Source organism: Triturus cristatus, chromosome 3_2 (assembly GCF_964204655.1).
Source record: "Triturus cristatus chromosome 3_2, aTriCri1.1, whole genome shotgun sequence".
In the NCBI taxonomy this organism is placed as follows: domain Eukaryota; kingdom Metazoa; phylum Chordata; class Amphibia; order Caudata; family Salamandridae; genus Triturus; species Triturus cristatus.
Window position 1 is genome coordinate 1,097,608,195 of NC_140584.1, and position 25,121 is coordinate 1,097,633,315.

Genomic DNA, 25,121 nt, shown 5'->3' on the forward strand with positions numbered 1-25,121 from the left:
TGGACTATGTATAGTGTTAATAATAACTTGGACCATTGAATCAGGAAGGAACCACACAGATTTTTCCTTCGTCATCCATCCTTGGTCCGTTTGAATCCCTCCTAATTCAGTCCATTTCTTTATTTCATCTGGTGTAGCATGCGTCTGTATGTCAATTACATCAAGAGTGGGATCTTTAATCGTCATACAATGTGTTGGCGTCGGGACTATTGTCTTTGTCATGTCGGATGTTTGAGTTTGAGCCGTCTGTTTAGCTGTTCTGTCAGCTAGATCATTGCCTTGAGAAATGATATCAGTAACTTTCGTATGAGCTTTACATTTCATAATTGATATTGCAGTGGGTAGATGTATTGCATCTAATAAGGCATGAATGAGGGGTCCGTGCTGAATGTGGGCACCGTGAGAAGTTAAATAACCTCTCTCTCGCCACAGCACGCCGAAGTCATGTACAACTCCGAATGCATAACGTGAATCAGTGTATATGTTGACTCTTTTATTTGTGGCTTGAATACAGGCTTGCGTCAGAGCGACGAGCTCTGCTGCTTGAGCGGACAAGGTATTTATGCAATTTGTTTCAATGATTTCAGTGTCTGTTGTGACTGCGTAAGCGGCCACTAACTCTCCTGTACTTGTTCTCATACATGAACCATCTACATACAACGTTAGGTCTGGGTCTGACAATGGGACATCTGTCAAGTCTTGTCTGGGTTTCGTCGTGATTGTAATAACATCAATACAATCATGAGCTAGTGGGTCTGTTCCGATTACGGGTAAAAGTGTGGCAGGATTCAATGTGTTACAACGTCTGATTTCTATATGTGGCTGGAACAATGTTAATTCATACCCTGTAAGTCGCGCTATAGTCAAGTGTTGCGTTTGCGTTCGATTCACGAGAACCTCTACTGCATGTGGTACTTGAACTGTCAATGGATGTCCTAACACTATGGCATCGCTTTGTCTTATTGCTAAAGCTGTTGCTGCCACCGATTTCAGGCATGCAGGCAAAGCCTGAGCTACGGGATCTAATGTACTAGAAAAATAAGCACATGGTTTGTGGGATCCTGCCTGTTCCTGTGTGAGTACTGACAAGGCAGTACCTTCGCGTTCTGTAACAAAGAGTGTAAACTGTTTATTGTAACATGGTGTTGCTAAAACCGGTGCTTGACATAAGGCTTTCTTTAAGCTTTCAAAAGCTTGTGTATGTTCCTGAGTCCAAGGGAGAACAGTCGATGTGGCTGCCTCCTGTGTTGTCAACTGAATGAGTGGTTTTGCTAGAAATGCATACTGAGGGATCCACTGCCTACAATATGAAGTGAGGCCTATGAAAGCCCGCACCTCCTTTTGTGTCTTGGGTATTCGCATGTTAGCTATTAACTGAATGCGGTCGGGTGTAAGCTGCCTTCCCTCCTTGGACAGCGAGTGTCCAAGATAAACAACTCGCTGGACACAGAATTGCAGCTTAGAAGGGGACACCTTGTGCCCCTTTTCGGCTAGAAATTGTAAAACTGTCAGTGATGCTTTTTCACATTCAGGTTCGCTTCTAGCGGTGATCAGCAGATCATCGACATATTGAAGCAGGGCAGTGTTTACTGGCATGTGGATACTGTCGAGTTCTCGTTTCAGTGCTTGGCTATAGATGCTGGGGCTTTCTGTAAATCCTTGAGGTGCGCGTGAGAATTTAAAGCTACGTCCATTTAAACTAAATCCGAACAAGTATTGGCTTTCCGGATCTATAGGGACGCTGAAAAAGGCATTTTTGAGATCAATTACAGTAAAGAATGTTGCTTCAGAATCAATAGCTGTCAGTAATGACGAGATATCTGGGACCACAGGGAATTGTGGCACAATGCACTTGTTTAATTCGCGCAGATCAATAACCAATCGATATACTGGCGGGGCCTTCGGATCTGTTCGTTTAAGAATCGGAATTATCGGTGAATTACATACATTGGAGTCTGTTTCTACAACCACTCCTTGGGCAATGAGCTCGTCAATGATTTGTAGTAAAGCCACTACAGCATCTGGTGGTAACTTGTATTGTCGCATTCGTGGTAGTACCACTCCTGCCTTTAGTGTAACTCGATATGGTGTAATATTCATGCAACCAACATCAGTAGGGCCTTGTGCCCATAGATGTGTAGGTAAAGTCTGCAGTCGGGGATCCATGTCTCGAGACACATAGTGACCTTTGAAATCACGTAAAAACAATCTTACTCCTTCCGGAGAACAACATATTATAGCTCCTAGAGCTTTCAGTGTTTTTATACCTAACAAGTTTTCTGGACATGATTTAGTAAGCAATAAATCTGTAGTTCTGGTCAAGGGTCCTATCGTAAGTGGAAGAGGCTGTGATACTTCATTAACAATAGGTTTTCCTGAAAAACCAAGGGAAATATTCTGTGAGCCTGAGAGGGGTGCCCCTGGAACTTCACTACGTTTTATGGTTGTTCGACTTGCCCCTGTATCGAGTAAAAATTTTCTATCTTGGCCTAATAATTCACTATGTACATAAGGTCCTTCTTGGTCTACAGGGACCTCGATAAGGGGTAAGTCAACTTCCCTCTCTAGGCTGGTTCATGCATATCGTTGATAATCAGGATAGTCGTACTGTGCGGTCTGGTACAGCTGTCGTGTCGTGGTTTGTGTGGCAGCAACAGGCAGCGCAGGTGCAGCTGGCACAAACTGTATAGACTGTTGTGGAGCTGGCAAGGACTGTGCATGCTGCGGGGCTCCTTGTTCATTCTGATCCTGTCTAAGTGGCCGTGGTCTTTCTTTTGTAATACCTGTGGCGATATTACGCTTCAGGACTGGGCAATCGTGTATATAATGACCTGGTTGTTTACAGTAGTTGCATGTCCCTTTTACAGGTCCTGCTGAATCACCGGAATGTGTCGTGCCCTTTTTATGTCCTTCAGCTGGAACTGTCTGGGAGACTAACATTTTCATTTTCGTGTCTTTCATGCGTCTTTGTTCATGATCTTGTTCCTCTCTAATTCTATTGTGATGATACTGTAACATTTGTAACATTTGTGATGGGGTGTTACCTTGCCAGGTACTCTCGAATTTTAATACTCTATTCTTCACTTGGGGCAAGGAATTTTCAACTAATTTTGTCACAAACAGATGTGGGTATGATTCGCTACTTGCTTTTATGCCACTATTTATACCAAAACATTTTTCAAATCGTGCATAGAAATCACTAGTGTCTTCATCTTGCTTTTGTTTACAGGCTGAAATTGCACCCCAGTCTTCCTTTTTCGTAGTTAATAAACGTGGCAGTACTTGTACTAGTAAACCTGGTAGTGCTTTAGTTTTGTCCCCAAGCCCCGAACCTGGACCTCGGGCCTTTTCTTCATTTTCTAATGCTGTCCAGTCTATCTTTTGGTCTCCCACCTCCCACTCTTTTTCCTTGAGTTTTTCATAAATGCCAGCAGGCATCAATACCTTTAATATTGTCATAATGTCGGGATAGGTATACTCTCCCATGAGTAACATGTCTTTAATTTCTCGGTGGAAACCCGCTGGATCTTTGTCATGACTGGGTACCACTTTCTTCATTTCTAACAATTCTATTTTCGATATGGGCGTATATACAAATACACGTTTAAACTGATTGTCCTCGCCCTTTATTGGGTGTACTTCTCGTAAGGGATTCTGTCTGTCCATGTAATACATCGGTCTTTCCTTGATGGGCAGTGAGACATGTTCTGGACATACAAAAAGAATGTACTGCTTTCTTGATTCTAGTATTTCTTTAATTAGCTTAGTACCTGAACCTCTCCATCTATTCGTGAGTAATTCAGTCAATATATCAGGTAAGGGACCAGGATCTGAATGTTGGTTTTTATATAGTATAAGAAGTTGTTGAATCATATAAATCCCAGCTAAACGCTGTTCATCTGGGGTGAGATTCAAAAATGTGTGGGCTACGGTATCATCATCATACTTTCCGGGACTGTCAACCCAATGAACGGCTGACCTGGCTAATTCTTGTTCATTCATAGAATCGAGAAAATGATAACCCCTTCGTTCTCGGAGTAATTTGTCAGCGGCTTGGAACGAATGCTCGGGGGACCTTATATTTATTATAGGTGTTTGGAAATTCCTGTTATTATCTGGACATATCGGACGTATCGGGTCAGTAAAACATCTAGTACTATTACAAGATCTTCCTCTACCTACATAGGCTATGGTTTCTGACTGTCCTGTGGGCAGTCCTGATCCTTCCTCCTCGCTTTGTTCGAACTGGTCTACCGCTAATCTCTCTTCGTGTAGGCGTTCTATTTCTTTACGGATCTTTCGGCACATGGCTATTATACAGTTTTGCTTATCATGTCTCCCTTCTGATATATTCTGGCTCCATCTGGTAAGAGTTTGCATTGCTTCCGGGTCTACCCCCGGTCGGTCTTGATTTCTGATCACACAATTTATAAGGAAACGTAACAGTTCCCCTTGTATCTCCACTTTCTGGTATTCCATAGCTCTGTTAATACATTCAGAATCTCGCCCTGTTTGGACAAAATGATATATATTATCTAGATGCATAGTCATTCCTGGTAACTTCCCTAAATACACCGCGGCTCGTCGGATACGTAATGATGCCATGATCATTTCGTCCTCTTTGCCGGGCACAGGGTCATATCTACAATCTATAAGAAGTTCCTTAAGCGTACGGGCATTTATGAGTTTGGGGGTACGTGGATGTGCTGATTCTTGAAAGGTAAGTTTATTTATTCTGGGTGGCGTAGAAAAAATATTGGTAGCACCTCCGGTAGCCCTGTCTGGGGTATCGGGCGTGAAAGGATTCGTTGAACGCGATACAGCAACTATAGGTGTGGGCACAGCTATAGAAGTAGCTGTAGGAACAGATGTGGAAACAGATGTGCTTGCCGGAACTTGTGTCAGGATTTGGTGCTGTAGAGATACAGATACAGGATCTTGGCGTTGAACCTCCCCGGCCAACGGTCTATGTGGGGCGGGGTTAGCATACTCGGGAGCTGCGTCATCTAAATATGAGGAAAGAAAAACATCTTCTGCGGTTCTAGGATGCCCTTTAGAATGTACTTTTATTGGAAACAATGGGGGTGGCAAGTCTTTTGGTATCCCCGCAGTAGCCTTAGGTAATCCCTCGGCCAGAAGGGGATACATACCCTTCATAAGGGCATTTCTTTGTCTGTCTACTTGTTCTGATTTCACTCGTGTACCTTCTTCAATTAATAGATTTTCTCGGACTTCATTTGAATTCTCTTTACTCTTCTCTTCCTGTCTACGTGCTTTTTCTGTACGTCTATACGATTCTTTACGCCATAATTCAATGGCGTCTTTCTGTGATTGTCTAGCTTTCTTTTTCCATAATTCTTCCTCTACTTTCACGATGCACTCTGCATCCCAGGTCCCAGCTGCGGGCCACCTCTGACTTTCTGGTAATTCCTTAGTGTAGTCTACCCATAAATCAAGAAATAATATAGCGTCTAAGCCGTGTTTATGATACATGAAGTACCCTGGAGTGTCCCTAGGAGGAATAGGAACAGCTTCTTCGAGTACCCCTTTTCTAGTTGTGATCTGTCTTAATTTCGAAAAGAGCGGCATATTGAGAACTGATCTGATACTTGATCTTGAACAAACTTAATACAATAAACACGATAATGAACAGTCATTCATACCACAATATGCAGAACGTATTAACACATTTAACATTTAACATTTAGATGAGCAAACAATGATGATGGCGATCTAAGGAAAACTTAATCACTAAACATAATACTCGGCATTATCGGAATTATTCTGAATTTATATACTTGATATACTAGATATACTGCTAAACAGTACAGATACACTGCTGAAACAGTGCAGACCGGATTTGTGTACCCAAACCCGTCTTGACCGGCACAACCTATGTGCACGTCAGAACGCCTCCCCAGTAATGGTACTCACCGGGTAGCTTGGAACGGAAGGCCTCGGAACGGAACTGAACTGAACTGGACCGGACTGGACTCGACTCGAAAACTTCGGACACTTCTGAGCTTCGGAAACCTGGTGGGCCTCTGTATACCTCGGATCTTGCTCTCTCAGCTAGGCTCTGGTCGGGATACTTCGCACTTCTCACCGCCTCGTCTGGGTGTTGATCGCAGCCTCAGTCGCCCCCGCTTGACCGGAGGGAGATACAGGAAATCCTGCTGGTACGCGTTGTTGTCCGTCCAGCTGTGGTAGGAGACCGGGCCTGCAACGCACCGCCGGCGCGTGAGATGAGAAAGTGTCCCTGTTCGGGCGCCATTCATGTGGTAAATAATTTAATTACCGGGACTTAATTTGATACAGAAACATAATAAAAATAGCTCAGTAAATAAGAGGCAGAATCCGTGGTATTAGAGGTTCGGAATGGGCTTTATTCCAATGGACGATTCGAATCGGTTGCTCCAAGTTCCATCACCACGAAGGTTCAGGAAGTGAAGTACATACATTATTGATAATTAATCACTTTTATACAATAGGCATTACAGTGAAGCAAATGCAAGAGGCGTAACAATTGATAGCAAAGATAACATTTCACATGCGTAGCTGAAGGAGGCGTAATTGGGAGTAACAAGGAAACGTCATTGGTTGTGATGTCACATATGGGTGGACCTACGAAATAATTTCGCAATGTCAGCAGAAATACTTGGCAGAGATGCGCGTGCAGCAGCATGACGTATGATTGACGTGCGACTAGGGGGTGAAGGGGACTTGACATTTAGCTCTACATGTGGCGACAGAAGTCTGGAGGGTCAAGTCAACCTAATCCCAAATCATATCTAACATCCTATGTTTAAAGAACTACGTTATCCAAAGGAAAGGTCTCTTAGAGTAGAATCTTATTCTATACTGACTATACTGACTGTTAGTGCGTGTACAAGCGTCTAAGTGTCTACACTAGATGCGAGGGCAGAAGTCTTCCATAATAATAAGGCTATGAATTACTTGCATAAAGACAGAGAAGCCGGGCCTTTGCTCGGTAGCTGGAAGAATGTTTACTGAAACTACTAGGCAGGAATGCATTGGGCAGGGAGCGGAGCAGATAATTTCGAAGGTGAAATACAGTTTCTTGGCAGGCAACAGGCTGATGTCAGGCTTCGTGAGCCGCGCAGGGAATGAGACAAAGTTCATGGTCACAGATGCAGGCTCAGACTGGAGCTTCAGAGGCAGAAAGCAAGAAAAGCTTGATGACAGAATCAGGGCCTACTTGCCTGGACTGTAAAAATGGCATAAGTGAACCATATAAAGCCGGTGGCCTTTCATACTTAGGAATGGAATATCCGGCCTATTCATGGCGGATCTGAAAGAGGACATGTTGACGGTGGACGCACATGTGTTTGCGTCTTCATAACTGGAACTGGAGGGAACATACATGTACTTGTGATTCATACATGAAACCGTTGGGGTCCAAGATAGGGGACATAACTGATCAGAAAAATCCATATTTCCACAGCTGGGAACCAGGTTTGAGTGTGGCTGGGGTTCGAACATTCTGTGATGGTAGACAAATGACATGTCCCGGTGCTGAAAAATATTTCTGTAATGCAATTGGTGCTTATGTAAAGCAGGCTGATACATTCGGGTCGAGTTTGTGTGTCTTTTAATTTTGTTCTATTCCTCCAGTGGACAGGCTTCTTTTATTTACATTAAGGTGCTGATTCCAAACCTGTAAAACCCGGGTACGAATCGTCGTACGGAGCGTATTCTCCATACTACTCGTACCGGGAAATCCACCGTACACACCAGCAAGTACGAATCGTACAGAAATACCATTTCTGTACGATTCGTAAAAAACACCGTACGGCTAAAATAATACCTACTATTCTGATCCTGGACAGCGCGTACGCGACGTCCGTATGGAGTCAGGCAGCGTTTTACGGACCAGCAAGTACGATTCGTCCCTACGTCATTCCGCACAGCTATTTTTTTACAGCAGCCAAAAAACCCCGTAAACCTGAGTCTGACGCGAAAACGGAGCCCCGGTACGCGACGGACAGACATGGACCCCATCCTACGTGTCATCCCGGCCCACTTAGTCTACGACCTGGTACACCGAACCCGGCGCACACGCCGCAGAAGGTGAGAACAACACCCAGGGGTCAAGGGGGGGTGAGAGGCAGGAAACATACCCCCTACCCAAATTAAAACCTACAATATTAAGGACATACATTACCTACAGGGTCTGGGCACTTCGGGGGGCGTGTCCAACAATCCCTGCATACAGCAACAACGGAAGTGGACGTGTATGCGTACCCCTACGGCAACACTACAATAGTAATACGCTCCCTACTCACACATCCATAGCGTGGGTACGGTGCGTATCACTATTGTAATGATGCCGTAGGAGTACGCGTGGTACGCACCATACACTCGCTCTCAGAGCGTGTGTACGGTGCGTATCACGATTGTAGTGGTGCTGTAGGAGTACGCGTGTTACGGACCGTACACACGCTCTCAGAGTGTGTGTACGGTGCATATCACGATTGTAGTGGTGCCGTAGGAGTACGCGTGGTATGGACCGGACACAAGCTCGCAGTGGACAGAGACATGGGGGTGGGTGCATATCACTCCCAGCAGTGAACAGAGACATGGGGGTGGGTGCATATCACCACCAACAGTGGACAGACATGTGAGGGGTGGGTGTATATGACTCCCAGCAGTAGCCTGCAATATGAGGGTTGGGTGCAGAGGACTCTCAGCAGTGGACAGAGCCATGGGGGTGGGTGCATATCACTCCCAGCAGTGGACAGAGACATGGGGGTGGGCGCAGAGGAATACCAGCAGTGGACAGAGACATGGGGGTGGGTGCAGATGAATACCAGCAGTGGACAGAGACATGGGGGTGGGTGCAGAGGACTCCCAGCAGTGGACAGAGACATGTGAGGGGTGGGTGCCTATCACTCCCAGCAGTGGACAGAGCCATGGGGGTGGGTGCATATCACTACCAGCAGTGGACAGAGACATGGGGGTGTGTACATCATTATCAGATGACCACAACTCCATTGGTGTATGTACGCATCCCTAATTTTTGACTATGATGATAGTGCCATAACAACACATCACTGACAGCAGTGTCCCACTCCCAGGAGGATGGATGTCTTTCCCCCACTGCATGACACACCACATGTGGGTGTGAGGACAAATAACACATGCATACCCACACCTGGCGGATGCAGCACAATACACACACTGAGATCATGCCACAAGACTGTATAGTCATGTCACTGCATACTAAACTAAGAGAGCCAAAGGGAACACACACTGTCAACCACATCCCAGGACTGATAGGAATGTACAGGTGCTGGGACAGCCACCAAGATTTTGTCTCTCATGGAAGGAATAGGGTGGAGTTCCCACAGATACAATGCCCACAATTGTGAGTCAGGTGCCCAAATACCCTGCAGAAAAAGTACCATAAGTTTGCTAGGCCGGGATTACACACATGCATAGTGCTGAAAAGGGAGAATTTCTCCATGAAGGCATTTCAACATACTCAATACACAAGTACAGTGACTAGCAAGGATGGCACAGACAATGCAGCCGGAGACATTGCTGAGCAGGCATGGCCATAGTTGAAGGGATCCGTCACCAACAAAGTAAATGTAGACACAGGTCAGCACAACAATTGTGCAACTCTTTGCAGGGAAGATGTCAGGTGCCACAGAGGAAGCAACACTCCTTGGGACAATGTATCAAAATCAAAATAACACACACTACCAAAGATTCTTTGCAGAGACCTTGTGATGGCAGCAGATACCATGGTCCACCTCATGACCATCAGACTAGAACATTTCTCAGAACCATAACACATTACCACAACACCAACTCCTGGAGCCTCAGCACCAACATCAATACCTGAAATGCAATAGTGTTCAAAGTAAAAAGAAAATGCTTTATTCAGCATAAAACAAAAATTCGTAAATAACACTATATACAAAGGCCAATGGCCAGTCCATAATAGAAGTCCTTGGGGGGACACATGGGCACGCGTCTCCCCTAGCTTGCCTGCACAGTGGAACCCTCAGGTTCGTCGACCCGGGCGGGGGTGGCATCATGTGGGGAAGGACCAGGCACCGCAGGGACAGGAGGTGTAAGGGTAGGTGTGGTGGGTGCAGGGGTGGATGTCTCCACCACAGGGGGTGGGGCAGCGCCAAAGGTGGAGGTGAGCTTGGCGCTGCACACTTCTGCCAGGGCGTCCAGAGTAAACCCCGCACCGGAAGAAACCCCAGGCACAACGGAAGGTGGGGTCCGAGGGATGGGGTGCAGCACTCTTGGGGGAGGGGGTGGACATGGGGGGACTCAACTCCCCTTCCCGGGAAGTTCCTCGCCCGCTTGCAGGGTGGTGTCACAGTGGGGCTGAAGGCCAGCACAGACATGTACCTTTCTTTTTGTGACTGTGTGGCAGGGGAGCCAAGGGGAGTGCTTTTGGAGGGACTGGGTTGTGAGACATGCAGACTCAGACTGTGGCTGCGTGCATGTCTGTTTGCCCCAGACTCAGTGGGTGTGCCTACATCCCCCTGAGTGTGCGTGCCAGGAGGTGTGTGCTTGCCCTTACTTGGTGGTGTGCTGCCTGTGTCTGGTGGGGTGCGTGCTTGGGAATGTCTGGGTGTGCATGGGACAGGTATAGGAGTGGGAAGTGTGGATGGGGCTGGGGTAGGGGGGGATGAAGCGCTGCAGGAGACTCACTGCTGCCATCAGTGAAGAGTCCATGGACCGCAGAAACATCCGTTGGTGAGACATTGTTGCTGACATGCCCTCCATGAACGACACCATCTGTGTCAGCAGTATGGTGTGGCCATGGAGGACATTCAGCAGCAATGTCTACCCAACCTGCAACTGCCGCTGTATGTCCACAGACTCTGCCGTGAGGGCAGCAGGGGTGACAGGGGCAGGGGGTGCTGTGCCTGTCCCGAAGGAGACATGGTGGTGCCCTGCACGGACAGAAGGGACCGGAGCAACTGGGCGGTGATGGGAATGGAGGAGGCGGGGACAGATGTTGGGCTGCTGCCAGGTGTTGTAGCAGCCTCCGCCCCCTCGATGAGGTCAGCCTCGGACCCGTCTGCGTCGTAGTTGGGCTCGCCACCAGACAGGTCCTCCAACTGACTCCCCTCACCCTCCGTGCCACTGGCTCCCACAGACTCGCCAGCACTGGTGGCACCGGTGCTGGATCCCTCCTCCAGGTCCGTGCAGGTGTCTCCCTCGGTTTCCTCCGATGATGCTGTGGGCAAGGTGAAGATACAGAAAAAAATCAGTCACCTGTATACATCTCACACATGAGTACAAAAAAAATAGGTCACAGTGCATATCAGGCAATATATCATGAGTAACATCTAGATTACTCAGCACATATGTAAGCCCTGTACTCCCCAGTTGGTTGACCCACCATGCCACTTGGAAACAAAGAAAAATAGGGCACACCAGCCAAAAACTTAAATGAGAAATATACTGAGAAGCTAGTGTCTGGGAACAGTTGAGCACAGCAATACAATGAAGTCATGCCACCTCTTGTTTACCTGGAAAGAAACACTATTGGTGCACCCAAGGCTAAATAACAGACCTCAATACTAAAGGTGTCCCCTCTCAGAGACCTGGAAGTACTTTGGAAACCAAAACGAAATACATTTTTTTCACTTGGGAATCACACTACTTTACACAATCGACATGTTTAGAATGTGGGAATGTGCCACTTTGTGAACAGAACACACATGTGCCTGTATAAAAGATATCTCCCAAGGAGGTGCACACAAAACTGCATTTACCCAGTCATTGTATAAGCTGGCAGCCTTATTTAAAGAAGCCACTGTTAGAAAGAAATGGTGTTGCAGAAAGTACATATGTGTCAAGTCTGGATGACTTGACACTCGTAAGTTGGTATCACCAACAACCAAGGACTTACCCAAATTCCACCACACTGTGGGAACATGTATATGTATAATCTGAAAAACAGTCTTATTCGAACAGTGCCTTTCTTTAAAATGTGCCAGCGTGTTCCCTGAAAGTGTAAAGGTGGTTTCTTGTGCACTCCTTGGGAGACATCTGTCATGCAGGCACATTATTGTTCTTCACAGCAAAACATCAAACTAAAGCATTTAAAACATGAAGACATATTGACAAGTGTAGTGAGTGCCAAGGTACAATACTTTTTGACTAACAACTTGAATTATGCCACTTGTCACATGGCCATCCATTCCCTGATGACACAGTTGGCAACACATCTGACCCACTGCCTATCATGTGGAGTGGCACACATGTCCAAATACAGGACAATGCATAAGCTAATGGGCCTGCAATTGTGTTGGAAAAAGGCATACCTGCACTGAGGAGACACCCTCATGGCAAGCCAGAATGTCCACACAGATGTCAGCACACAAAGACAAAACTACATAGCATCTGGACCACGCACTGGTGCCAAAAATGTATGAGCAGGAATCATGTATTTAAACTATTGACACATGCCAAACCAAGATACCCGGAGCCACTAACTAACATCTTGCTAAATCAAATAGGACCCGGGGGGACTCAACTGAGCGATAAATCTTACTCAGTGCTACGTGGAGCCCAAAGTGAAAGCCCAGAGCGCAATGCAACAAGAGATCAGCATCACTCCATATCCAATGCAATAAAAAAAACACCCCTACAAGAGTGGTCCTGGTTATCAAGGACCATAAACACAAAAAATCAAAATCTGTGAAATTCGAAGCTCTGTGTACCCAATGTTGAAACAAACAACAATACTCTTAAATTCTGTTCGTGGAACATCAATGGGGTCGGAGAGAAGATCTTCGATCAGGAACTGCAATTTTATCTAGAATGCTTCGATTTAATTTTGCTTCAGGAAACCTGGTGTGAAACTCCGCCAGCTTTGAATGGATTCAATTTGCTCTCCACACCTGCAATAAAAAGCGCCAAATTTGGACACAGCAAGGGAGGGCTTGCAACATACAGCTCCATAAAGAGGATCTACGCCCTGGAGCTAATTCCGCATAGCTTAACTCTCCCAAATGCTATGAAAGCACTCAGATTAACTTTACAAGGGGGCGAAATAAACAAGCAGGTAATTCTCATAAACCTATACCTACATCCGCGTGGTAGAACTAAAGGGACCTTGCAGCTGAAGGAGAAGCTAGAAATCATTTTAATGGAACAACAGACCAATAGGTTGATCATTACCGGGGACTTCAACGCAAACATGTTTAGAAGAACACCTGAAGAAACCGACATGGGGGATGACCCCTTTGCATGGTCCGCAATAATAAATGATAACAACGCAGGCGGGAGCCACACAAAAACATCTAAAACACCAAAAACCGCACAGAAGCTTCTAGCAATCCTCGAGCAGCTGGGCTTTAGATCACTAAACGGAAGATTTCCAGGTGACCAACCACAGACTGCAACATTCCATAACATAATAGCAAGTACTACAATAGATTTCACATTTGTTACTCGCTGCATGTTCCCAAAAATGATTAACTATCACATTAGAACCTCTGACTACAGCGACCATCTACCACAGGAAATCACAATACACTCAACTTTTACACCACACATCCTGGCAGTAAACATTCACAACTTAGAACTCACAGCTACGGAAAAGAGAATAAAATGCGAAATTAAAGACCCTGAAGGGTTTCTCACCCTCGCAAAATTACTGTTGGAAGAGGCACAACTTGCAGACCCTGACAGTTTAAGAAGCTGGGAGACGTTTACAAGGAAGCTAGGAAACAAATATGGTGCAAAAAAGGATTCACACAAAAAGAGAAACCCAGGCCTCGCCCAACCGAAATGCCCATACCTTCACCTCGGAAACAATGTGCAACTTAAAAAACTTAGAACATCGATAAACCGCACACTACGGAGACTAAAGAAAGATCAATTGGACCGTACGGCCCTAGAGGAACTGAGGGCTCTGAAAGCCAAACGAAGGAAACTATTAGGGTGCCTAAAAACAGATGGGCAAAACTCTTGTATGACATTAAAAATAACAATAGCGCTCAATTCTGGTTAAAGGTCAACACGCTTGACAGTTCTCCATTACGAGGTATTAACTCACATGTTACCGAAGAGGCTTGGACAAGTTTCTTATATACTCACTTCAATAAAGATCTGGAAACCTCGTTTTACACCAATGCTCCCTCACCCAGAAGCAAATCCTTAATATCTCAACTATCCTCTAATTTACCTTCAGAACAACTTTTCAAAATTATGTGCAAAAAAATCTGCAAAAGAATTTCAAAAGGCAGGCGCGAGGGAGCCCCTGGCCCAAACGGGATCCCGCCCATTTTATATAAACAAGACCCAGAATATTGGGCATGCATATTTAAACCAACCTTTGAAACAATCTACGAACTTCTACAATACCACCCTCATGGAGGGGTTCGATCATCTCTCCCATTTATAAAAACGGCAATCGGGATAACCCAAAAAATTATAGGTTGGTAGCATTGCTTGACAGCGAAGCAAAATACTACGCAGGACTGCTTCTACAAGAACTAATAACTTGGGCCGCGGAAATATCCGCAATCCCTTTAAACCAAACTGGCTTTTGTAAGAACATGGGCACTACAACGAACATTATGACCCTCTCATTATTGTCGCACTCGCCAAAAAACAGCCCCTATACCTATGCTTTATTGATTATAGCGCTGCATTTGACCACATAAATAGGAATTTAATGTGGAAAAAACTGGAAAAAATGAAAATTCCATCATTACTCCTAAACCAGTTAATCCTTTTGCATAGCAATACCTGGGTCCAAGTCAAACTGGGCAGAGGAGACCATCTCTCAAAAAAGATCCCAACAACCATCGGTCTAAAACAAGGCTGCGTACTCGCCCCATTACTTTTCAACCTCTTTATGGCAGAGCTTTCAACCACCCTAAATGGAAACAATTCACATGCACCAAAAATAGGCGGGCTCCAGTTATCAAATTTACTTTACGCAGACGATTTGGTACTAATAAGTCAGACACCGGTGGGCCTACTGAAGTACTGGGTATTTTAGACCCAGCGGTGCAGGGGCACACACCCTATGACTTCTGGGTTCACCCTGTTCCAGACCTACAGAAACACAGAGTCTTCTGGGTGAAGTCAAAGATTCATTTATTGGCTGCAGACCAATTACAGGTATCCTAGAAGTACAACAGCGTGTATGTTCTCAGGAGACTGCTGAAAATCATAGAAACGGACTTCATCTTAAATACAGTTTTCCCTGCCTCCAGCATACATTCCTAGGTTTTATGATACGGCAATATACAAGTGTACATTACAAAGAAAAGGCAGAGTCATGATGACCATCCCACATTCCAGTTCGGCCAGCCCACAATGATTTACACAGTAAGGTTCAGATCCCACATCGGATGTCAATAGACCCCCCAATAAACATGAGCATCTCCTGTTTTGGGAAACAAGTCATAAAGCAGGAACAAGCAGGTGTGAAAGAGATTAGCCGGAGGATTGTGTAGAATGAAAGGGTTTTATGACGGGTCAAGCCCTGATGCTAATCACAGGTGGACGGAGGAAGGGGAGCTCGTGAGACCGGTTTGACCCGGGGCAGCAGGGCCAGCTGCCCAGGTCACAGAGAAGTCAGAGGAGAAGCCCATGTACTGTGAGGCCCGTATTTAATCCATTATAGCCTATGTGAGGGCAATGACAAGATGGCCACTGCTTCCAAAATGGAACCCGCGTAGTGAAGCAGAATAGCGTGTACACAGTGCATTCATAGCTAGAACGATATATAAAGCACTCGTACATGCCGCATTTACCATTTGCGGTTTGCTAATACCAAGATAGACAGGGGTAGGGCCCTGTTCCCTACGCGGTCCCGAATATTAAAGTACGACAGACCCTCCTTTTGCCCTTACATAGGCAATCACTATACTCATCTTAATCCGAGTCCAGGTCGATGTTCACGAAGTCATGGAGATGTTGCTGTAGCATCATCCTATTACTTAGCTCGTCCCTCGATACAGGTTTCCTTACACATAAGGTAGCACAGAGGCCACATATCGTAGGAGCACACTGTATACACAGACAGAACAAGAAAAGACTGGCTAAGATCATTCCAATGACCATCAGAACTTTCCAACCCCAGGCAGATATCAATTCCCAGAACCACCCCACCAGTGACCAATCTCCCTTATCCACGTGTATGGATTCAGATATTTTATGGAGTTTGGAGATGGCTTGATATACTGTTGGAGCGTTATCTGGTATGAAAATGCAGCAACTGGATTGAATAACCTTACATACCCCACCGCGGTCTGCGAGAATAACGTCTAGAACCATGCGGTTCTGCAAAGTCATAAGGCGATCCGCTTGGAGCTCAGCCGTCAGATTACCAAGGGCACCAGCCGTTACATTGACAGTGGATTCAACCACACGTGTCAGCTGTCTCAGGTTCCTACTATTGACCATAGGTCCCCAAAACGGCAGGAAACCCAAGAAGAAGTCTCCCGCTTCCTGACCGGCAGTATCCTCCTTACTAATCACACCTCTCACAACTCTGGTCTTGTGATAGTCAGAGGCGGCAGTAAATGTCGGCGGTAGCAAGTTCGCAATATAACATGTGCCCGAGAAATCAGGGGGCAGCCATGTATATGCTCGGTCATTACAGATGAAATATGTGCCCTTGGCAGCCAAAAACGCAGGGGAGAACTGTGACGGGAAAGTGTACGTTTCAGTACAGTCACTTCTTCCCAGTTGAGCTCTAGGATTCTGACCATTACCCTGTAAGCAGAACCGACCCATGTGGGGTACGACCCAGATTGGAGATGAGATTTTTCGCTGTTTTTCACCCAGACTAATACTATACCCCGTCGCGTTCCATCCTACATAAGGTCTCAGCTCTTCTTTGGGAATGGATGAGTATGCATCAATATCCCTACTCATATTGGCAACTCCTTTCATCAAAGCCTTATTATTGGTGATAGGTCTAATGGAACGCGGTTGGCGAGGGGAGTACGTATCTAGAGCATAGAGAAACATGGTCTGGAATGCCCATGACGATCCATTGTAACTATACGGCAGCACCAGGTAGGGAATACCCTTGTTAATGGTATGTGGCATTAACCCACATACCCAGCAATTAGTCGTATTCATTACCAGTTGGTGCTGGTGCTGGTGCAAGAGCTGGATAAACGAGTTATTTACAAACTCTGATCGCCTGGTCTGTTCGTGTTCAGGCAAAGGGTGAAAGGAGTGAGAGGAGGCGGTAGAAAGAGGTATAGGCTGTTCAGTGGGTGTAATGGGCTTTTGAGCGGAGAAAAACACAAATCCTACAATAAACATCATGATACTACACAGTGTAAAAAGGCAGAAAAATACAAAACATTTAGTTTTTACAATTCTACACATCCTTGCTTTGAAGTTCATTTCCTCAACGGGTCTCTCCATCTTAAAAAACTCCATCCTCTAATCGGGCCGCTCGCGGCGGATGAGTTTCTTCTGCTAAGGAGCACGCCTGTCAGTCCAGGGAAACGCCCTAGACCAACCAGAACCGTTGACCTAACGTCTTCGGCCTGTACCCCAAAGTCTTGGCACCGCGACCCTGCGGCAGAACCCGGATGGTGGTTCGAAAAACAAAAATCAAGAAAGTCCTTCAGATGGGAGAGCAAAAAATGTCAAAGAGGAAATAGTAAGGAAATCTTTATTTGTCCATGGGTCTTGGTCTCAAATTATAGCGGAGACGGCCAGGTGCTGTTTGGTCTTGAAACAAAAGTTCAGGCTCAGTGGTGTCCAGTCGATTTGGTGGTGGCACAGCTTCTTGCAGAATATTGTCACTCTCTTGGTCTGAAACTGTGCCTCTTATGCGTGCGTCACTGAATGGTACAAAACGAGGTACAGTGTCTGTCTCAGAGTCGGCGATACCCTCCTGGACCCACTGGTCATATGGCAGAGGCAAGGGGACTACTTTGCAGTGGGTACCATGGATCCAGTGCTTCTTCCCTTTTACTCGTACCGCTGATCTTGTCGACAGAAGTACAAGGTGAGGGTCGATCCAGCGAGGCTCGTCGTTGCTCTTGCGCTGGAAATTTCGGACCAGGACCCACGAGCCAGGGTTGATGGGGTGTCCGGGAGGTTCAGAAGCTTGGGGAAGAGTATCATGTACCTGTTGGTGCAAAACACGCAGTTTAACAGTCAAATCATACAGGTAATCGAGTAGTACTGGATGCTCAATCTCACTAAACTTCGTAGGCCTCGGTACACCCCATACGTTGGCCGGGCGGCCAAAGACGACCTCGTAAGGGCTAAGTCCCACTCGTGAGTGTATGGTCATTCTGGTGGACAGGAGTGCTAAAGGCAGAGCGTCAGGCCATTTAAGACCGGTGCTCGCCTGGATTTTGGCCAGCTTGAGCTTTAAGGCTCCATTGTAGCGTTCTACTAGTCCAGCTGATTGGGGGTGATTTGCAGCATGGAACTTCTGCTTTATCCCTAGCCCTTCACATACATTCTTCATCACTTTACCCACAAACTCACTTCCATTATCACATCACACCATTCTTGGCATCCCAAACCTAGGGAAAAATTCCTTTACAAGGGCTTTGGCTGTGGATAGGGCAGTGTTATCTTTCAGAGGATAAGCCTCTATCCATTTTGAGAAAGCACAAACAACCACCAGTACATATTTCAGGTTGTTGCATCTTTCCATGTGAATAAAGTCCAGCTGCAAGACTTCGAATGGACATGATGGGGGTGCAAAGTGACCAGCTGGAGTTGGGGTTCCCCTACCAGGGTTATACTTCAGACATACCATGCAGTTCTTGACCACATTCTCTGCACACTTGGGAATCCCAGCATTCTGCCATACTGGAGCCAACAACTTACAAATTCCTTTCTTACTGATGTGTGCCATTCCATGTGCCATAGTAACCACTGGGAGCACATATGCGTCAGGCAACAACCATCGCCTATGTTCTGTCAGATCAATCCAACAACCATTCTCATCCAACTTACCCATACTTTCTCTCCACTTGCTTAACTCTTCCTCTGTGGCTTCAGCTTGAAGCGACTTCACACTCTCTATTGTGTTCTCACACATTCCCACATCATTAACCCATCTTGCGGGGCCTGCAACATACATTCTAGTCTTCACATTCTGTGCTGTTTCTTTCGCCGTCTCATCAGCAAACGCATTCCCACGTCCAACATCATCTGTGACTTTCCTGTGCGCACTGCATTTCATGATCGCAACTTGCAACGGTAGGGTCAGTGACTCAAGGAGATCATTCACCAACTTGCCATTCTGAATTTTAGCTCCATGCGAAGTCAGGAACCCACGCTCCTTCCACAGTCGCCCAAAATTATGAGCCACGCCAAAGGCGTACTGGCTATCTGTGTATATATTTACTCTCATTCCTTCAGATAACACACATGCTCTCGTGAGGGCGATTAATTCTGCTGCTTGGGCCGAATTATGTGGCACTCGTGCAGTTTCCACAACCGTGTGTAAAGTCGTGATAGCATATGCAGCAGTCGTGTCACCATTAGGGAGTTTGAAACATGAACCATCCACCCATAAAGTACCATCACACTCAGTCAGGGGAGTATCTTTTAGATCTACTCTCCCTTTCGTCTCTTCTTCTGTTCTGAACAGACAGTCATGTTGCTCAATCTCATCTGAGTCTGCTGGAATTGGCAATAACGTAGCTGGATTCAGCGTATTGCATCTCTTTATGTGTATGTGATTTGCTAACAGTGTAAGCTCATAGCCTGATAATCGCGCACTAGTCAATTGTTGTGTCTTGGTCCTATTTAATAATGTGTCTACAGCATGTGGAACCATAACGATCAATGTATTGTCCATTACCAAACCAGCAGATTGTCGGATAGACATTGCTGCAGCAGCTGTCGCTCTCAGACAGCTTGGCAATGCCCTCGCTACAGGGTCCAAGGTTGATGAGAAATATGCGCATGGGCGCGGTCTGTCGCCAAAAGGCTGTGTTAACACTGACAACGCACAACCATCTTTCTCGTGAACATACAATGTAAAAGGCTTACTGTAGTCAGGAGTACCCAACACAGGAGCCGAACACAATGCATTACGCAATTCCACAAAACTTCTCTGGCACTCTTCAGACCATGGGATAGGAGTCGGTGTGTCTTTGCATGTTAAGGCTACTAAAGGTTTTGCCAACAAAGAAAAACTAGGGATCCAATGCCTACAGTATGAAGTGATGCCCAAGAAAGCACGCACTTCTCTCTGTGTTTTCGGCACACTCAACTGTGCAATGGCTTGAATTCTTTCTGGGGTCAGTTTCCTTCCCTCCTTCGATAAGAGATGACCTAAGTAGGTCACTTCTTGTCGACAATATTGCAGCTTAGAGAGAGACACTTTGTGACGGAATGCAGATAAATGGCGCAACAATGACAATGTGGCTTCTTTACAAATCTTTTCAGTATCCGCAGCGATTAGTAAATCGTCCACGTACTGAATCAGGATAGCGCCACTAGGTAAAACAAGTGCATCAAGCTGCGCTTTCAAAGCTTGACTGTATATTGATGGACTTTCACAGTAGCCCTGGGGAGCGCGTTTGAAGCGGAAGCTTCGGCCTCCCAGACTAAAGCCAAAAATGTCTCTGCTCTCTTCTGCAATTGGGATGCTAAAGAAAGCATTCTTTAAATCAATCACTGAAAACCATGCAGCAGAGGCTGGAATCATCGTTAACAAGGCAGTTATATCAGGGACAACCGGAAACTGTGGCACAACAATCTTATTAACCTCTCTAAGATCAATCACAAATCTGTAAACAGGTGGCTGTGAAGGGTCCGTTCGTTTTAAGACAGGTAAAATCGGACTATTGCAAACGTTGCCTCTTGTCTCCTCAATCACACCTTTATTAATCAAGTCGCTGACAATGTCTAACAATGCTTTCTGGCCTTCATTAGAGATCTTGTACTGGGGAATACGTGGCAGTCTGACATTAGCCTTTAAAGTCACCACATATGGCGGTATCTCCAAGAGGCCCACATCATTGGGACCAGTAGCCCAAAGGGCATCCGGAAGGGATGACAATTCAGGCGGCATTGTATTTTTAGACAAGTACATTGGGGAAATCACTTTCTTGCCTAATGTAAGTTGTACTCCTGAAGGAGAACAATACAGTGTAGCGTGCAATCTTTTCAACAAATCTAATCCCAACAAATTCTCACCACAACCTGTTGTCAGAATCAGGGGTGCTTTCAGCTCGCAAGGCCCAACAGAAAGTGACATGGGACTAGAAATCGGGTTCCTAACTGGGGCGCCAGAAAAACCTACTGAAACATTTATATCGCCAGACAAAGGTGCGCCAGGGAGTTTTGAATGCATGATTGAACTCTTTGCAGCACCAGTGTCTAGCAGAAAAGGCTCCGTTACATTTGCTGTAGTTACCTCAACATACGGTCCACTCTGATCCACTGGCACTGAAACAACTCCCTCTCTCTGTCTATGGCTGTCCTAGTAATCATTATTTTCTGCATCTCCATCCTCTGCATAATAATCATTATTATAATACTGGGCCGTATTACTAGTCGCGTTAGCTTGCTGATCAAAGCTATTAATGGCGCTTTGGGGCGGAAGAGGACGCGCGTTTTGAGGAACACTTCCACGCCCTCTTCCTCTAGGAGCTTGCTGACCACCCCTACCTCTTGCGCCATACGCATTACCGTTCCGCTGCATTAATTTAGGGCAACTATATTTATAATGACCTTCCTCTTTGCAGTATGAACACTGATTGGGACCTACAGGGACACGTGGTTGATAATACCCGTTCATTTGCTGGTTGTTCTGAAACTGTTGGGGTTGGTGATAGACACCTTGGGGTTGTCTATAATTGTTCTGACCTCCACGTGGCGGATAGGCCTGCTGTAAAAGGACCTTTGTATTTAATTCCTTCGTTTTCTTCTCTGTTCTATCTTTCTCGTCTTTATCTCTATTTTCATAATACTGTGCAGTAGCCAGTATTTGCGCTGAAGAAGAAACAGCCCAAGAACTCTCTGAGTCTTTCAACTTTTTACACAGGTCAGGAAGTAAATTCTGCACAAACTTATCCACAAATAACCGTTGGCCACCCTCAGTACTCATATCCTGCCCACTGTGGTCAATAAATGTTTCTTCAAACCTAGTAAAGAAGTCTGACACTGTCTCATCTTTCTTCTGCTTGCATGCAGATAACTTGTCCCAATTTACGCGCATCGCGGGCATTATTGTCTTCAGATACGTGATGATCCTACCAGGCAGTTCAGCTATTAAAGGTTCTGGTTTCGCGCCACCAGTTTGTCTAGCATCAACAGCAACGATGTTAGCCCATGTATCCCCTAGTTCTGCATCGTGATCTGCATTACGAATTGATCCCCATAGAGGCTGTGGAAAAACATTACCAAACAACATGTCTATGTCGGCCAGATTCATAACGCATGACCCTGCCGTCTGTGACAACTCTTTATAATAACCTGCTGGGTTTTTACGGGGATCAGGTAAGGACTGCTTAAGTGCTAACACCTCAGATCTTTTCCATGGAACATGCACCCAAACACGCTGGAAATGCGCTGGCGCAGCGGCGATACCGGCATTGGCATCAGCTGCAACTGCTTCCTTCCATACCGGGGGAACTTCTCTCATGGGGTATTGTCGCGCTTTTACCTTTTTCCCCACAAGGACATCTTGTTCAAACAATGACTGTTGACAATCATCATTCCTGAAGGACAATACAACCGCAACTGCTTTATCTACTTCGCGGTCCACAATTATACCAGTTCCAAAATCGAACCTCACTCTACACAATTCCTGCGGGCTCGGATTTTTACCACTATCTTTCAATTCTTCACAGAGAATTTCGCACATTTTCTCGAACACATATCTCTGTTTTGGGGCATCCCACTGATGGAAAACGTTGACAACTGATTCCACATCATACAATGAAGGGAAAACAATCCATCTACGCGCCATGCTGTCTATTACCTTTTTCTCATCAGGGTTAGGCAATTGGCTACGCAATTGCTTACGCTGTAAACCAGGAGTCGCACCAGATGACTCAAAGAGGGGCGACATTAATGTAGTAACCACATTAGCTAAGCGCTGTCGTGCTGAAGGAGAAGTTGAGGCAGAAACAGGGGGAAAAACAGAGGGAAGAAAAGAGGATGTAGAAACAGGTACTGGAGTGGTGCAAGGAAGAATGTCAGGGGAGGCAGCTGCCGAATTAGGCAAAGTCGCAGGAAGCGCGGGGGCAGTCGGGAACGCAGCTGGCAGCCCTTGAGAGGGCTGCGCTATATGGATAAGAGCTGGCTGCGCAGCAGCTGGCGGTAGCGGCAAGGCTTGCAGTATATTCACTGGAGGTGGCATATTCACAAGCTGGGGAGGTGCCGTGGCATTTTGAGCATACGGGGGTGGCGAACTCAACAAATGTGACATCAGGGGATCTTTCTCCTTTTCTTCTAACTCATTCTGCTTAGAATGTGGTAAAGCTGGGTAACATTTGTCGATCCCTAACTTACGCTGTCTGTGCAATTGCTCATTCATCTGTTCCTCCTCATTGTCTTTAAATTGTACAGCTGCTTGCATTACTGTCATACCTCTCTCTCTTTTATTCTTTTTCGCTAACTTAGTTTCCTTCTGTTTGGCTTCCTTTCGCCATAAGCGGAAAGAGTCAAACATCGCCGGCCGGGCTTTCTTCTTAAACAATTTAATTTCTAAATTATCTAAAATATCGGTATCGAAACTACCATTTTGGGGCCATTTTAAAACACCGTCTTTCCTGGTGTAGTGGATCCACACTTCGTTATATGCAATGGGGCCTACACCATGTTTTACATAGAGCTCATAAGTTGGAGTTCCAACCGGAGGAACCGGACATGATTCCTCTAGCTGGAAATCTTTTCCACAACCCAAACAGAATAATCTACCAAATATTCTAGAACCAGGCATCTTTGCTCACTAGTCTAGATCCAAACGTCAAAGGATTATCGATTACGATAGTCTCGTGAATACACAAGTCCTCTGGCTTTGGCGTTTGCAAACTCCAAATTACCAAATTACCAAATCAAACGATCCCGAAGGATACCAAAAACAAATGGGAGACGCTCCACTTATACTTAACTGAATATTGCCGATCGATGACGTCACCAGAAGACTCTCTCGATTGTTTCGCTCTCTCAAACTCGTCAAGGGTCCAAAACAGGTCGATTAATCAGGGCAGCAGTCCTTCGTAGCCGTCGGGACGCGGAGAACCTCGCAGAAAAGACTTTCGGACCACGTCGACATGCAGGGGTCGATGAAGTGGCGGCCTTCCTCCGGAATTTCCACACGAAGCTCCTCACGAACCTCTGGCTTGGACTGGTACCGCTGAAATCGTCCCGAGTTGGGCGCCAAACTGAAGTACTGGGTATTTTAGACCCAGCGGTGCAGGGGCACACACCCTATGACTTCTGGGTTCACCCTGTTCCAGACCTACAGAAACACAGAGTCTTCTGGGTGAAGTCAAAGATTCATTTATTGGCTGCAGACCAATTACAGGTATCCTAGAAGTACAACAGCGTGTATGTTCTCAGGAGACTGCTGAAAATCATAGAAACGGACTTCATCTTAAATACAGTTTTCCCTGCCTCCAGCATACATTCCTAGGTTTTATGATACGGCAATATACAAGTGTACATTACAAAGAAAAGGCAGAGTCATGATGACCATCCCACATTCCAGTTCGGCCAGCCCACAATGATTTACACAGTAAGGTTCAGATCCCACATCGGATGTCAATAGACCCCCCCAATAAACATGAGCATCTCCTGTTTTGGGAAACAAGTCATAAAGCAGGAACAAGCAGGTGTGAAAGAGATTAGCCGGAGGATTGTGTAGAATGAAAGGGTTTTATGACGGGTCAAGCCCTGATGCTAATCACAGGTGGACGGAGGAAGGGGAGCTCGTGAGACCGGTTTGACCCGGGGCAGCAGGGCCAGCTGCCCAGGTCACAGAGAAGTCAGAGGAGAAGCCCATGTACTGTGAGGCCCGTATTTAATCCATTATAGCCTATGTGAGGGCAATGACAAGATGGCCACTGCTTCCAAAATGGAACCCGCGTAGTGAAGCAGAATAGCGTGTACACAGTGCATTCATAGCTAGAACGATATATAAAGCACTC